Source organism: Urocitellus parryii, chromosome 13 (genome assembly GCF_045843805.1).
Source record: "Urocitellus parryii isolate mUroPar1 chromosome 13, mUroPar1.hap1, whole genome shotgun sequence".
Taxonomy (NCBI): Eukaryota; Metazoa; Chordata; class Mammalia; order Rodentia; family Sciuridae; genus Urocitellus; species Urocitellus parryii.
The window spans coordinates 45,242,180-45,258,439 of record NC_135543.1 but is presented as its reverse complement, the minus strand read 5'-3'; the positions used below and the strand labels follow the sequence as shown (position 1 = coordinate 45,258,439).

General features: G+C 37.0%; 1 protein-coding gene across 3 annotated transcripts in view; it reads right to left on the bottom strand.

Moving 5' to 3' along the window:
- Znf521 (zinc finger protein 521) overlaps positions 1–16,260 on the bottom strand; it is a 270,296-nt gene that overhangs the window by 105,933 nt on the left and 148,103 nt on the right. The window lies entirely within an intron of this gene.

Sequence of the window (16,260 nt, the reverse complement as noted above, 5' to 3'; positions counted from 1 at the left end):
ATTGTACTGCCCAGCTGCACATCAATGCCTTTTGCATGTTTAAGTGAATGTCCAATTAGTACATTACTCCCTTTACAATATTCCTATAGTGAATTCCTGTGCAGACACCTACAGAAAGAGGCTTCTAGAAATGCTGGAGTTTCTTAAGCCACTTCCCATTTCTGACAAGAATTAGACAATATGTGTGTGCTATTGGAAGATGTCTGCAGTACACATGTTTTCATGCACTGCAGGGTGAATGACTGGATCTAAACATCCTTCTGAACAAAGCTATTGTTATTTAAATCTATCAACTCACCTTTCAAAAAGATATGAACATAACCACTTGCCACTATGCAAAACCATCAGCAATTCCACACTGCATGTTCGCACATTTGCACTCAGGTGCAGGTCCTACGCTCACACTGCTTTACCCTGAACTTACCCATTTTGTCACTTCATTGCCTACTTCCCACTATGTCTCAAAGAATTCTGAAGCAGAAACATAACTTAGCCCTTTCAAAGTAGTTGGTTTTAAGGAAGTAGAATAGGGTGACTAGACTAAGCCCTTCATTTCTGCTTTTTGCTTTTAATGGAAAATTCAGACTCTTATCTAAATCTAAGATTAAGTTTTCTTGCCCAGAAAATGGCATCAACAATGGTAGCAAAACCACTGGTAAGAACACCTCAGTTCAGGCTCACCAATCAAGCAACCTGTGCACATGTGAAGAGATGGGTACTACACCAGCAGAAAGTGATGTAGGAAGCCTTGGGAGAGTGTGAGCATGTCCCCTTACACCAAAGGACACCAGTGTTTGTCTGCTGGGGCCAGCTGTTCAAGCCTAAGTTTCCCCATCTGTAGAAAACTAATGACCACAACCTCACTCATGGCCCAGAAGAACAAATGATTGATACCTGTCCAAGCGTTAATATCTAGATCTCTCAAAAGATATTTGCTCAAGTTTGGGTTCTTACCAAAAACAAACCCCAAACTTTTTGAAATGTCTTTCTCATCACATATATTTATACATGACCATTTACCAAAAGACAGTAGGAATTAGTCTTGAGATAGAACCTCATAGCACTTTAAAATCTTCTTGTGGTAATGGTGGTGGAGGTGGTAGAGGTGTTGGGAGAGATAGTGGTGTGTGTGTGTGTGTGTGTGTGTGTGTGTCAAATTTAACAAAATCATGTTTCATATACAGAACTGTCCTGGAATTCTGAGTGTATAAGTTTGTTATTCTGAGCCATTTGATTAAATTTAACCACAGGAAACTCTTCCAAGTCCTAATGAAGCAGCAATTACATCTAAAAAGGGAGCCAAGCCAAAAAACATCCTTTTCCAATATCTCTCTTTCAAACATCACACTGCAATATAAGCTCCATGGTTTTCATTTTACTTTAGCACCAGCTCTCTAAGCTGCTGGAAACACGTTAAACACAAGATGGGGAGTGTGTAGCGGTGAGCTACAGTGGAAGAGGTTGGCAGTCAGTACTTGCCTACACACAGATGTGTGTGTCTGCACACGCATGCATACCATACACTTCAGTACACAAAGAAAACTAGGAAAAACCAAAGAAAGAACATTAAAAAATAGAAAAATCATTGTTACTAAGAGATCATTTAAATTACAATTCAGAAGTCACCATATGATTTGACTTTTGAGTACAGAGTAAATTTTATTGTATAACATGATGGTTCAAGACAGATCATGTAAAACAGACTTTTAGAAATAAAGTTAAGATTACCTTTATATTTAAAAATAAAAGGTCCATTTTTTGCCTCTAAATAAACCTATAACACTTGGGAGGTTATGATGTTTTCTTTCCCTTTTTATTTATTTATTTTTTTTGGTAGCAGGGTTTGAACTCAGGGGTACCTAACCACTGAGCAATATCACCAGTTCTTTCTAATTTTTTATTTGGAAACAAAGTCTTGATAGGTTGCTTAGGGCCTCACTGAGGTCTGAGGCTGGTTTTGAACTTATGATCCTCTTGCCTCAGCCTCCTGAGCCACTGGGATTACAGGCATGCACCACTGCACCCAACTTTAATTTTTTCTTATCAGATGCTATTTTATTCCACTAAGATAAACTGAGTTGTTTTATACTTAAAGTAAGTTATGATTATCCCAAATAACCTGGACAGAGAATGAAATGTCATTCTATTTCCAGATTTTCAACATCACATTTATGCCATAAGATGGTGCATTTCAGCATAATAATGCAGTGGCCTGGGACATAGGAGACACAGAAATCATGTCAAAAGCAATTCTTCACATTTGGATCTAAACCACATCAAGTGCAAATAGTGAACTTAAACATGAAAATGCAATTTGCTTCTTCTAAAGTATACATTTTTATCTCTTACAGAAAAAAAAAAGCCACATTCATTTCCAACGCCTCAAGGTAAAGAGGATGGCATCTATCATAAGTGCAGAGAATGTCTGAAGGATTTAGAAGCAATCTTTTCATAATGCTTCTTTGGGTGAGGAAGTGGAGTTATGAGTTACTCAAAATTCATAAAGATTATTAAGTTTACATCCTTACAGAAAATCTGCCACCACTGTATCTCTCCACTGTACTGACAGCAACTCAGCCCCAAACTATTGAGAACCTGTCTCTGGTTCGGGACATTCATCCATTTTGTGACATTAGTGCTCTGCTGCATAAAATAAAGGTTGTGTCACATTCAAAGCAAAACAACTGCAAAACAAATTGCCTTCAGTGGAACCAGCCCCAAGTATCTGCACTGAATTCACGACATTCATTCTCTCGGTATTCCTTCATCTAAGTGATTTTAACAGGTAAGTAAGTTCCTATTTCAGCAAGTTTCCTCCAGATTATCATCTTGTGTGTCTGTGCCTGCTGGGCTATTTGAATGATTACCCTATCCCCCAAAGCCCTCAGCTAGGGCAGATTCTGCACCCACGGCAGTGACCCCTCACGGTGAGGAACCTCCTATACAACAGTCAGCTTTCCTGCTTGATGAATTTCAACCTCGCAGCTCATCTAAACTGAGCCTATGGGCTTCATGTTTTTTCCTTCTTACTCTTCGCGTAAGTCTATGGGAAGTTATGAAACATATTTTTCTAGTCCTCCCAGGAGCAAGGCCAGGTTCACAATTTGACCTCAGAAACATAGCCATCCTGCAACGCCAGACAGTCTGATAGAACTGAGTATTAGTGCTCTCTGCCTGGCCTACACAAACCATAACATGTAGCATGGAGCAATGTTACTTATGGGAAATGACAAGCCATGGATCAGTGGGGGGAAAATAATGGGATTTAATCACGTAAAAATATCACAGGCACATGGCTCCCTTTCAGCAAGCTGCCCACTGCAGGTGAGGGCACAATGTTCTTATGGAACTAACCACCTACAATGAATAGTGCAGCTGCCTAACTAGCTCTTTTAATCAGATTAAGTTATAGGATTCTTGACACACCCAGATATTCTCATTCCCATCATGTCAATAGCCCCCCCCCCCAGGGAATGATTTTAAGCAAACACACGAAAATATCTATCTGTGCCCTGGATAGATGTCTTCAACATGTGAGGAATGATCCCAAGAACAGTTCAGGCTCATGTGAAAGACTGTCACAGTCTAATTAAGGACACTGCTGCCAAAAAAGGAAGGCTGACCCTGCAGTCTTATTTACACAATTTCCAGCCAGAGGGCTGTGAAGTGGAGCCCCAATGGGGGCATTTCTATCTGAAACCCAAGGGCACCTGCATTAAGGAAACTGGTGTAAATAAATCCCTTTGCTCAGTGACAGAAGAGGAGAAACAGATACTTCAATTATCTTGGTACGGAATACAAGTGCTGACCCCTCTTGCATTCGACATCCTGATCTACGGCTACCTCTTATTTATTTAATATTATTATTATTGCACTCTACATTCAATCAGAAGGAGGACATTTTGAGGCAAGAATGATAAGCTCTTTAGACAGAAGGTAGTGATTCAAAAATTGCAAAACTTCAGCTTTCAAAAATAGCCTGAGTGACCTCTTGCAGTACTCTGACCACTCCACAGCAAGCAGGAGGCAACCCCTGTGAAGAGCGAATTCTGGCAAAGTTCTCTTCACAGATGATGCACAGCTTAAGCTATAATGAGTTTTTGGGTTACAAATGCTGAACACATTAATATTCCTTGATGATAATTATCACAGTATAAGCACCTTTCCCAATGTGAGTAGCATAAAGCAACTGAAGCAGCATTTTTACTACATTTGAAACAAGCTGGAAAATGGGATTTTCTACTCTCGTAACCTGAGGTCAACATACATCAAGCACTGCATATTAAACATATCTATATATGAAGCCCATTTCACTGCCCTTCCCTTCTGCTTCATGTATACCTAGAGCTATCTCCCTTATCTATTCTTTCTTATGAATTTCTTGATTTGAACACATGTGATATACATAATCTCAGAACAAAATGTATTTCCACCCCATCATAATGAATCTTATGTTTCTTCTTATGAGAATACAAATAGCAAATAAGACCAGTAAGCCATATTTTACAGATGAGATGTGTCTCTGTGCAGTTTGAATGAATGCTGTGGTCACTGGCTGCATATAAAACAGGAGGAAAATTAGAGTCTAGCAAATAGGCTCCTAGAAGAACCCAACACACATTACATATAAATCTGAACAAACTACCAGCCTTTATCTTTACACCTTCAAAACTAATAATGCTATTAAGGACTGAAAGGTTTAAATGTGAATTCTAACCCACCAGCCTGATGGCTGTAATGAAGTCAGCATCATATTTATTGGCAATTATTTTCACACAAGACTTCTAAAACCAGTCTTCGCTGCCGATTAAAAGAACAATTATTATTATTTGGATAATAATGATCAAATGCTGTAAGAAAAAATTGGAAAAGATGATCCATTATGCATCATATCAGTGTTATAAAACATATCTACCTAATATTCAGAATTTGCCGCAGAATACCCAAAACAGATGCTGAAAATATTTAAGGTACTGTACCCTAGTTTGATTTGATAAAATGGACCAAATGGATTATAAATTGATTCTTCCCCTTATTTCTCTGTCTTCCTCTCACTCTATTAAGTGCAAAAGAGAAAGTATTTATTATAAAGCTCAGATGTCACTGGGAAAACTCAAAATCATCATAATAAAGGTCTTTTTTCTTTTTGTACTCTCTATAAATAATCTCAACCGTACTTTTAATGTAACTGTGCCAAAAATGAAATCTAGTTTGAACTCTTAATCCAAAGAATGTGAATTGGTTTAGATATTTTGTAGGTGTGAATCTGCTGAACTCATTTTTACCATGTTATCCCACACTTCATTTAGAAAATATGCCATGCTACAACTGCCTCAAGTTCTCTAACATCATTTTTACTTATGTGCTGCAAAAATGTCTTAAAATCCCATTTGAATAGACGGTAGGGTTATGTAGGAACCTTTACTAAATATTTAACAGCACTATCATCTTATTAAATACTATAATGTGAGAGCCATGAAAGCATGATATACAGTGCTTGCCTTTTTTATTTTTTTATAACTTAATGCTGATGCTCATTTTGAACACTCTGCAAGCCCATTTATCAGTAGAACTGATGCATTTTAAAAAGTCCTCATTTACCAGCAGATAAATGTGGTTAGAGAACCTTTTTAGTAGAGAAATGACTGAAAACCTATTTGGTTTTACTGTGCAAAATTTGTTTAATATGGCTAGGAAAAAAAAAACTCCCACAAACATTTAAAAGGTCATTTTGAAATATATAAAAGCTGAAGCTTTGAAGTATAAGAAATTAGGGTGTATTTTTGATTCGCTGAAATATAAATACACCAAAATAAGGTAACAGATTTACAGAGTGCTGATAAAGCATATATACTCATCAAATCTGGAAAGAATATCTCAATACATATAATGAGATTATCCATCAAAACTGCTGCTCTTGACCATAACATTGTTTGTGGGTGACCTCTTTTGGAACTATCTATAATTGATTTTTAATGAGTTAACATTATTTTTTGCATATATTGTGTTAAGATATTTCTGACTAAAATTATGCCTTTTAAAAATTAATTATCATATGTTTACCACTATAGTGGGTAGAAGTCAGGGATTCTCTTTGAAAAGATATTTTTCTTCTCAAGGAGATATAATATAGACTAATTTAAAGAAGACTCCCTTTTGGCCTGAGGCCTGTGGAGTGAGCATTTATTCAGTAAACACTGTAACAATGATTATCTGTCCTTCTGGTTCTCAGTGGAGACTCTTGCTTTTGAAAATGTCTTGTGGTGACTTACTAAATTCAGGCTATTTCAATTAGTATTACTGCACATTAAAAATTAATTGCATTACTGAGTGGATTAAGGTTTAAATTTCAATTCTACCGTATATGCACTAGAAATGACAGCTAAAAATCAATGCTCTCTGGCCTACAATCGGAAGTGTGTACAGTTGAATGGCGTGGGACTGGCGTCATGGCCAAGCAGTTTTAAAAGACTTGATAGTTCAATTGAAGGTGTGTCAGTTCTAATTCTAGATTTTAGTTTGAATGCTGCACAGTAGCCTAGTCTTAGAGGGAGAAAAACAGAACAACTGCTGCACTAACAATTTGAAAAAATAAATGGACACAGGTCCTACCATTACAACAATCAAGGGGTTAACAGTCACCCCTAATTCCCACCTAATTATCCCTAGGTTACAATCTGGCCAACAGTTCTGTTCAATAAGATTACAGGATCTCTGACTTCAGCCCACATTCGTTTACTAGTTACCGGCTGAACAGTAACTAATACTAGTTGGACTCAGCAAATAGACTATTTCGTAAAGAGAAAAACTACTAAATTACACAGCATGCATAATGACTTTATTGATGATTTAAGGAAATCTAAGAAAATATTGAAAATGCAAATCTTGTCTTTAAGTAGTAATCTCATTCAGACCCCTCTTATAAATTATTAAATCTCTTTGGGGAGGGAAAAATCATGATTGGTAAGAGTCAATCATCTTGGCTCCGGATTTATATAATACCCCCAAAATGTGTGTGTGTGGGGAAGGTGTCACTTCTTCACAGTAAATTTATCCTTTTAAGAAGATAATGATAAGGAGCACTATAAATGAAGTCAACAAAGTCAAGTAGCATCGATAAAGAACCGCAAGGCCACCCAAGGTATTTGGGTTTGGAATTGAATGGTGATTGGTATGTGCCTAAGAGGGAAAAAAAAAAAAATTGATGTCTGCAAAGTTCTTCAAGATCCCCTCTGTGGTGTACCGGTGGCCAACAGCAAGTTTAGCAGCAAGGGAGTAAAGAAGATGGGAAGTAATAATAACAATAAAAAGAATAATCTGGTGCAAATGGACCCCAAGGTGTAGTAGTCATCCCTGTGCAACAATCACCCTTCACTGCAATTTACTGATGTTGCTTCATTACAATACAGCATACAAAGGGGCAACACACAAAAGGCTCTCCTGGAAGCCTCACGACCAGATGAGCACAGACCACCCTAGCAGACACAGTTTCCGGAGCTAAGTCAGATCATTCAAAAGTGAATATACCTGAAAAAAAAATTAAAGAGAGGTGAAATCTGCATACAGCCTGGTGGTAAATCTTGGGGAAAGAGAATAAAAGGTAGCAGGGAAAATGTGCTTCCTTAGTGAAATATTAAAGGGATTCAGAATTAATCTGAATTAAAACATCCTTCTGAGGTGTAATGACTTGTGGCTTTCTTACAAGGCAAAGATAAAGAATATGATGTTTCCTGTTTGGAAAATAGAAACAGGCTCCCTGTTTTCTATTTTTATTCTCTATAAAATGAACTGATGCAATGGTTTTAGGTGAACATCCACACTCTAAATTAAGGTTCACATTATTTAAAAGAAGGAACAGTTTTCTATTTCTTGCCTGCTGTAGTTGGAAGTCATACTTTTCAGTGAGCGCTCATAAGATGCTGAAGCAATGTGTTAACAGAGGAAAAGAGATTCTTTTCCTCACCAAGGATCATTGAGTATGTCATTGGTTAATTCTTGCTCTATGCTCCTCATTAGCATTACTCTCAAGTTTCTGGTTATCATATCCGAAATATTAAGACATAATAACTACGAAGGTGCAGATAATTGGATATTAACCAGAACATACTTGACTGGGCAGGAGGTAGAGCCCTGCTTAAACTAATCCTGAAATATATTAATCACCAATTAATGAAAGGGTTTCAAATTCATTTTCTATTATAGAACACCTCCGAGTATCTAAGCTTTTTCTAACAAAATGACTTGGAATAACAGGGTAGAAATAAGAAATACAGTCATCTGATGAGGGCTTGAATTAATTCTGTACAGCCTGTTGTCAGGTAATCATGAGAAGTCTAGTTAACGCCTGGATTACTCCTTATAAAGTGTAGTGGAAAGAAGAGGGGACACTTTACAAACTTCAGTGGCCTCTGTTTAAATTCCAAATGTATCCCTTTCGATGGGAGAGCCATGGCTAAATGTTTCATCAGAGAGCTGTCATAATATTATCTAAGTCTTCCAGACCAGATAGCCCTCTAGACCTCCAAACTAACAACAGTTGTACTCTCAAAATATAAGCCAATTAATGGGAGCCCAGAGCAGTGCAGCAAAGACATGCCTCATACACAGGAAACATGAAGAAGTCACATGTTGACAGACAGACCAAGGGATAAGGGCCCTGTCTAATTGAAACATACCACCACTTACTTCCATGAAATAAAAGAATGCTGAAGAGAAAAGAAGAAGAAACAAGAAATCATAAAGAGGAAGAAACAGAGAAGGAAAGTCAGATTTCCGACTGTTCTGGGAGGCTGAGATTTGATCTGATAGGACTCACAGATATTTTATTAGGTTGCATTTAAAAGCCCCACTATGCTCCCCCCCCAAAAAAAAATTTCTATAAACATTCAAGTTAGAGAAATTGCTACAAGGATGCCTTGTAACATGAAGAAAAAAATCCTAAGTAAATTATTCTTATAAAGGGATTCCAATATCTTTTCAGATTAAAAGGTAGAGCTCTCAAACATTCGGAAGAAGACATCTGTGTGTGGCAGAAAACAAGGTGTTTGCCTCAACACCATGTAAGTAAGGAACTTAGATGACCCCATTTGCCTACGATTCCTACCTTTATGCGCTGAATTGGATAAAAATAGTAACAACAAAAAAAAACCTCTTACTATTGCAGGTTTTTTAAAAAAAATTCTGTTGTTTGTTGACTTTAATTTTAATAACTCTTAAATAAGCACTTGCGGCAGATGAACTAAGATATACTGGCAAGTAGGCCCTTTTATCAACAATTTTGCCATAGAAATACACAAACATTTCAATGGCTCTTCATTAGCAAACAAATCAACAAGTGATATTTTAATGCATGACTTTATTCCATCTCTGTGGGGACTGTAGTTGAGAGTGTGATGTACAGTACAGAGAAAGGAATCATCAGCCACAATGTCCCAGGGCTCTCTCCATTGAGGACTTCGCAGCCTCTGCTTAAAGAGTGCATTTAATTGACTGATAGACAGTAGCTTCTTTGTTCGCAGAAGACAGAGAAGTAATGGCAGCTTGAAAATCGTACCATCTACAGGGTCTCCTGAGACTAGTAACAGGGGGATATGTGTCAGGAATAAATAAATAATCTAATTATTAAGCCACTTCCTGTCAAGTTAACTCCAATTTGTTGGCTTTTGAAGGCAACAAAACGAGGCATTTTTCCTCATTATGCTTCTCTTTTTATACCAGTGGTAATCACAGGCGGATTAAAGGGTGCCTGATTGGTTTTTTTGTCAAGGAACTGAGAAGCAGCCAACAGTACAGAAAAACAGAGTTGGGGTTAGAAGAAATTTCATGCTTGTCTCCTTTCCAGCTCCCTAACAGCCCACACGGCTGCCCCATACAGAGCTGCCAGCTGTACAGCAAATGTGTACCCCTCCAACTGAGGCCTACCGGGCCACAGGCGCCATCCTGAGAGCTGTGAGATACCTTGCAATCTTGGCAGGTAGCTACTGCTGTCATAGGCATAATTCTAAAGGTGACCTACGAAACCCCGTCAGCTCACCAAATGCAACAATCTGAGCAGCTGAAGTTCAACACCCACTCTCCAGATTGACTCCCTCTCCTGTGTTTACTGCTATTAATGGCCCTGAAACTAGGAAATAACCTATGGAAATAGGTCATGAGAGACCTTTGCTTTGGATGTGTATGAACTGATCCTGTGAAAATAGGTCACGATCCATATGTGTATATGGGCATGCTCTGTGTGTGTGTGTGTGTGTGTGTGTGTGTGTGTGGTCGGGGAGGGGGCTCTTTATTTGAAAAAGAGTGACTTTCAGTGCCCTCCATTCAGAAGCATGCTGTAAACTTCATTCAGAAGCAGATACCCACATCTGATAATACACATATCAAACAGTGAGCAAAAATGAATGCACGTGTGTGTGTCCTATCGGCAGTCAAAGGCAAGGATGAAATGAGAGCCAGACACCCTACCACTGCATGGCAGCCAGTCACGTGGCACTGTCCATCTAGCACAGCTACACTGCTAGCATCACCGTACAGAGCCTAGGAGGGCAGCCTGGCATCCAGTAATTCTGCTTGAGAGCAACCTTCTTCTGAGGCCTCTTTAAGGGTAGCATGTTCTAAAAAGTAACAAGAAATTGAATCTTGGATCTGACTATGGGCCCAGCCAAAATCCTCAGCCTCCTGGAAAATTAACATCACAAGAAATGCCTGAGAGGCTTTCTTTGGGGCTTGTAAATTAGAAACTACACTAACTGCCAGCATTTTTTTTTTACTCTTTTAAATCAAAGCTGCTAGACACAAGCTAAAACATACAACAAGGATAAACATCCTGATTTGTCTTTTAATAGCTTAACAACCGAAATTAGGAGACAGACCCGAAGATTTTCATCACAAATGGCTTAAGAAATAAGGATCCAGACAATCAAGAGGAGCTCTTGAAAACTCTGCATTCTTCCAAAAATTCTTTTTGCTCTCCTTACTTTTAAAATCTGTCTTTGTGTTGAGGAAGACTGATCACAGATGAGGCTTGGTAAGTTCCTGTGGCCCTCTCTGCACTCAGTAAACACTGTAGCTATGTTATATTTATGCCTGCGGATGTCCTTTCTGAATACATCTTGAATTTTTGTTAAATTGCGCAGATAATTAAACCCTCTTCATATTTACAGTCTGCTTCATTGGTACCATGAATTCTGTTTTCAGTTACTGTCTGCAAATTCCCTCTCTGAACAATTTCATACTAAGCAATAACACTTCATTTTACATAAGTTTTATCTGATGTCCCCATACAGAGCTGCCAGCTGTACAGCAAATGTGTGGTTCTCAAACTGAGGCCTACCAGGCCACAGGCTCCATCCTGAGATCTATAAGGCACCTTGCTGTCATTGGCAAGCTTTCCCTGCTATCACTGTGACCATCGCTCTACACTGCACACAACTTAAAATCATCTGATTATTAGAATTTGTGGCCCACACTCCATTTTATCCTTTATTTAATCTATCCCCAGATCACACATTTGTTTAAATGTTTTGGCTGGTTTACAAATCATGCAGCCATCTGCACAGTAGGTGTGACACCGTTTTTTAGACAAAAGTTACGTTACAAACAAAGATAAAGTCATTTGAAATGCTTTGGTGTTTGTTATTCTGCCTGGTTCGCTTGGACCAACTCTAAGAAATAAATAGAATTATCTGTGTAAATCGATGAACATCTATGAAAAACAACACCCAGCAGAACGCAGAGCTTGCTCCATTACCTACGTTAATATCATGACAGCTGAGGAGAGATGACCTGGCCCACTTCTCATCTCTCCTGTACAGATGGCTATTAAAGAGAAAGTATCCCTTTTGTATGGTCCATGTAGAAACCCTTTATGGGCTTTTCAAATAAGCCAGCATTGCCCACATGAGGGTAGCTTTCTGTTACCATTAAACTGCCCAGATTTCATCTTTTTAAATCCAGCTCTTGATAAAATAAGCCAGTATTTCATCACATTTAACACCAACTACTTGTTTCTTAATTCCCTGAATTTTATAAGCAATCAAACAAAGATGCTTTAAAAAAAATCCAATAGTCTTCTCATTTAGAATGAATATAAATCAAAGAATCTCAGTGATTTGGGGCTTCTTAGAATAATATGGTGATGCACGCACACACACACATTATGCACATGCATACAGACATTATTGTAAATTCATTTTTATTCATTCTTTTACAAACATCCAATGAGAACACAGAGAGCAAAGGGCAACATGGCCCTTTATCTTCCTATGCAGGGAGATCCAGATCTTTGACTATTTCCCCTTAAGACATATAAAATCCAAAACCACTCTAGATCTCAAAATATTGGTTTTTGTCTATTCAAAAGCAAGAGCACTCAAGCTGAAATGCTTCAGAGGTGATACTGGGATGTCACAAAACTATAATGAAGATTAGTCACAGAGCAGACCATTCACTAAAGAAATGAAAGAAAAAGAATGCCATTTGTGACCTTGGGCATCAAACAAATTGCAGAATATATGAATGTCACTTGCCACAAGAACAGACTCAAATTCCACTCCCCTGTTCTAAACTGATTTATGCATTCTTTTTGTCTTGACATCAGTGATATATAACATACGTGACATAACACATGGTGTTCATATCTTCCTGCCTGTGCTGGAGAGGTGTTGAGTATTTTTGCAATCTTTTTTAAAAAAAAAGTATAATTACCTATAAAATACTGAGTATTAAAGATCTGAATAAAAATAGTCAAGATCTTTGCACTGGTGTTTTCATACTAGCTACCAATTCCAGTTCCAAATTCTGATTTTGCCATTCTAAGATAAAATATATTTGCTTCCTCAAAATGCTTTAGGGTCACGCTTCACCTGTCCCAAATATGTTCATTAGTGAGTATTTATGGATTTCTTTTATCTATTGAAGAGATAGGGTATTCTGACACCTTATATACAACAGTGCCATTACGACATTAGCATTTCAAATCATTCAAAAACATGAAAAAAATGATTAAGTGGAAAATCTACTTCTAAGTAGATTTTTCAAAGTAATTCTTAGGTAAATGTTTTCTACCCATTCCCTTCATATTCTTCATCCATGAACCTTAACAGGAAGGGCTGGAAACAGCCATGGCTTTATCCTGACCACTTGTCTTCCAAAGTCCATGACTACAGTAATCAATTCCAAGGATAATGGCCTTTCTCCCCTTTGATCATTTCTTTGTCAGGCTGACTGGCCTTCCATGGTGAGTGGGCTGCTGGTTGTCTATCACCAGCCGCTTGCAATTTGCTCACTATGTTTCATGAGACAGTTGTTTGTGGCTGTTTGGAACACATTTGTCTCTTTGGGGATTTATGCGCTAGTTGCAATGCCAACCTCCATAGTGAACAAAATTTCTTTCTAACTAAAATAGATAATTAGAGGCTGGTAATTATTGGTCAAGAATTATCAGAGTGAAAAAATTAAGCTTCTCATAAATAGTTCTTGGCAATGTCATCTCTTTATATTATCTCATGCCTAACAGCCCTGTGTTCAGAGCACTTACAAATTCACTCCACTGCTGTTGAGCCTCATAAGTTTATATGAGGCAATCCCTTTGCTGGATTAAATACATTTAGGTTCTCTGGTTTCATCACTATTTGTTGCTAATTCATACCAATAATAGTAATCTCAGAAATCTCAAAGAAGAAAATAATCATAAATATTTACTATTCTGATACTAAAAGAAGGGTGGGATATAAATTCAAGTACATAATATACAATGGTTTTGTTTTGTATTCTCAGGTCAAAAACTACTGTAAACTACATGAAATTGCACAAAGGAAGACAAGAAAGATTTCCTCATCTGCACAGAGGTTGAAAGAGGAAAATCTTTTCTCCTGAAAAGCTGTTAAAATGTTTTGTAGCTGTGTGTGTGTGTGTGTGTGTGTGTGTGTGTGTATGTGTGTGTGTGAAGAAGAAGAAAGGAAACCCCTAAATAGTCACTAGTCTGATTTCTTACTGAAACCATGTCAGAATGTGGTAGAGAATAAAGTTTTCTATTTTTCCTTAATAAACATAAATCAAATCCCTGGTGCATTTTTATTGCAACTCAGACCACATGTCTACACCTAGCTGCAAAGCTGCTCTTAAGAAGAGCACCTCCGTATGTACCTGGTAGAAACATGGGTGATTTTCAGTTCACAAATATCCTTGGTCAATAGCCTGAAACCAACACATCCAGAAAGAGTATGGAGGTTGCTGGAAATTGCATTAAAACACATATACTACATAGAAACAAATGCAAATGACTTGCTTAAAGAAGGGATTCAAAGTTACACCTCATTGGGTCATCTGCAGATCTTGTTTTCCATCAGGTGACATAATCCTTCCTCTAGACTGATTGAAATGTAAAACAAAATCTGCAAAAACACTATGTACCCTCTTAACAAAAAGGGTAAGAGGCTTTTCAGACAGTCCCTAATCCCTCTTCCCCTGCTAAATGTCTAGTTGAGATTATGTTTTTGATTAGACAAAAAATACACACAGACACACAAACCTAAAATACCTACCCTCCATGGAAGTATTTTAACCAATAAAATAATGTGGACTGCCTCATTTGAAAGACTAAGTATCACACTGGGATTTTAAAAAAGGATATCTTAGCCTTTGTGACACCCTCCTGTTTCACATTCTCTCTCTCTCTCTCTCTCTCTGTAGTCACTAACAGAGAGAATTGAGTGTAAGATCTGGATGCACAGTCAACAGATAGAACAATTAAATGGATGGTATTCATTTGTTTAGGCCTCAAGTGCAAGAGAATCACATATTTTATTATTAAAAATAGCATGAATATTAAATAACAGACCCTCGGTGAAAAGGAATGGAATTTGCTTCTCTGATAGAAGGCGAATTGTTAAATGATCAGATCCCAAAGGAAGGTGAATGTCATATTAATCTATTATAACATAGAGGGGAAAGAAGCTTTGTGGAAGCACTAAGGACTCAAGGAATGTAAGATAAATACAAAAAGAAAGGTATAACGCAATTTACAATAAAGGGCCAGAGCAAACCAATTAATGTCATAGTATGTGCAAACTGATTTTAAAACTGGAAAAAAAAAAGGTTTATGCTCAACATTTAATTCAGATTCTACCTGTGCAAAAGAACATTAACACTATGGTGAAAATACATTCAAGTTGTTCATCTACATACTAGGATTGTAATAAATACAGAAACAAAAATAAGCTTACATTGAAAAGAGCTAATCAGAAGAAAGACAAACAAAATTTTATTAAATTTTCCAAAAGCCGTAAACTCTCACTCATGGCCATCTAAATCTTTTGTACCAGATAGAATAATGAATGAATGCAACCAACAAACAATACTCAAGAAAATAAAAGATGGGAAACATTGATATTCAACATTTAGCAAAACAAATTCATTTGTTTTCCTATCCCTTACTCCTCAAAGAGGCAGTTTTAAAAGTTTACATAGAGCGTGTTTCAAAATCCAAAACCAAAGGCAATCTGTTGAAAAACACGAAGTTTGAACCCCTCTTACATGTTGCCATTATCTTCTGACATTTAGAAAAGCTATCAATGTCATTTTGCTACATTGAAGAACACACTATTTAATGCATCAGAAAATCACTAATGATGTTAGTGCTTAAATCTGGAAAATATAAAGTCATCAATACTTTAGCTCTTATGTATATGTTAATTTTCACACAATTAAGTGATTCTTGTATAAGCAATAATCCTACTAAAGACCCATCATTTGAAAACTGTAAAGGGAAATCCCATTGAAAAACTATTAATCAATTTTCCATCATGCTTTTAAATTTATCTTCATTAATTTACACAAACATCAGAAGTTTTGTTATAGTTGTTTTTAATGATTAGTAATGACAGTTGGAGCAACCCTTCTAAAAATTCTTATAATACTTTTGATTGTTGTATAATCAAACTTGTTTCCCCCTGGAAACAAATTTGGAGTTGAAAATGTTGAATTCCTTGTCATACAAAGTTTCACAATAGGAGAGCACAGGGCTAACTGAACCTATTAAATATTATATTATAACTATTTATGGAATTATAAAATACCATGAAGTGAGTATGAAATTAAAAACTCTCATAGTATAAAAACACAAATGAGTAACAAATATAGTGCAAAGTAATAGCAATTGTTATTTTACTGGTAGAAAAAGATCTGCTTGATAAAGTTTAATTGGCTGGTAAAACTCTTAGTGTTATTACTAAGTGCTTATCAAATTAAAAAACATAGGCAGTA